Here is a 1,838-nt window from a genome sequence, read left to right as displayed (position 1 = left end):
CTAATCAATGCATCGTATCCACCCATCACCCATCCCCCCATTACTTGGTGTAATGTCTTCCAGTCTATATCTTTCCACTACTCCATCCTTCTATCCCCTATCCCTCTACGTGTATAGAGGAGCCTCTGTCTGTCAAATCTCAGCATCCTCTCGTAGGTCTTTGTTTCTGTTCCGCTCTTTGCACATACAGTATGCAAGCTGTCTGTTCTCACTCACTCTCTTTGTGCATCTGTTTTCTGTTAAGCCAGTGTTAATATTGTCAACAAAATAACTGACAAAATTGTAGAAGACAATTTAGATAATCTGTTCATAGTATGCTGGGGACTGATTTGCTTAAACTAAAACTGGTTAAGCAGGTTAATTCGCTCATCTTGTATACTCTATATATGTATGAGATTAATCAGCTATAACCAAAACATAACTATGGGCACTTTTGGTCATGTGGAATTTTAACCCTTGTGTGGTCTTCGGTCACTTTTGACCAACAAATTTTACATTTTGAAATTTAAAAAAATTGTAGCTTCATCAGAACGGTACAAAACTTGGTGACTTTTATGGCACTTGGTATGTGAACACACAAAAAAATTGAGGGCATGATTCGAAAAAGCTAAGTGCTCGTAAAAAAAAATAGTCACAATCACGGTCTGCGGTCCAAAATAACCGACCAAAGGAAATTAATGGGAAATGGCAAAAAAATGTAAAGCTGCAGTCCGTAAGTTTTGCCTCTTTGTCGCCATCTCTGTTTGAAAACCTGGAATTGCAGTTACTTGCGGAATTATCTTCCTTACATGGGTTGTGCGCCGGCACGGCTCCAGCGCGGATGAATCTAATGTTTTGAGGAGTATGTGTGGCAGTCAGTCAATCCGGTGTGAATCCTATACTTAGTAATCACAGATTCCAGCCTACGTCTTGCAAAAACCTACCCGTACCACTCAAATTAGAAAACATTATTATAAGCTAACCCTTGTGAATCGGGCTAAAGTAAGGCGATAGTTTTGAACACTGACTGGTTGTGTACTTGCTCAAATATTGATTTTGGATCATTTTTAACCCCAAAAAAGTTACGGACTGCAGCTTTAAAATACAGAACATTTTTGTGTGTACAATCTACAAATCCCCCATGACGCAGAAAAAATGAAGGGGTGAAACTCTAAAACATTTAGAGTGCAAAATCAACACACCCACTCACACACGCACATACACACACACACTTGTACACCCCCCCCATGAACTGGTGTGCCTGTAACACAGCAACTATGTAAAATAAAATCAACAATTCAACTACAATTTAGTAAAAAAGTGGACAGCAAGGAAGGGGTTACACTCTAAAACATAAAGAGTGCAAAACAGACACATCCACTCACACACACTCACTTACACACGCTCACAGACAAACACACACACAATTATACATACTCAAATGAATTGGTATGGCTATTAACATATAGACAAAATGAGTCAGAAAACCGGAATAAGAGGTTGAAATCAGATCGGACCCAGAAGGATTAAGCTATGATAAAGCATTCCTGTTTATTTTTTTTGCATTTTTATAGAATTTTAATGTTTTGTGTAACAAAATGCTGTGTGTGTTCAGGTTTGACTGTAGTAATAATAATTTTAAAAACTGACACTTCAAATCAACATCTAAAACAACAAAAAATATAAACCTTGACAAAAAGGACTCCTTGAAAATGCCTTAATAAACATTTAAATCCACAACTTAATAAAAGTAAATAATTATGTATAAAAACAACTAGGCAATTCAAAAGCCTCTCTATAGATTCCAATACAGGCATCTAGTGGTTACACCATGAAATTACATGTTTTTCTTTCTTTGC

This window comes from Sinocyclocheilus anshuiensis, unplaced genomic scaffold (genome assembly GCF_001515605.1).
Source record: "Sinocyclocheilus anshuiensis isolate Anshui unplaced genomic scaffold, SAMN03320099.WGS_v1.1 scaffold228, whole genome shotgun sequence".
In the NCBI taxonomy this organism is placed as follows: Eukaryota; Metazoa; Chordata; class Actinopteri; order Cypriniformes; family Cyprinidae; genus Sinocyclocheilus; species Sinocyclocheilus anshuiensis.
Note: the sequence above shows the minus strand (reverse complement) of the source record.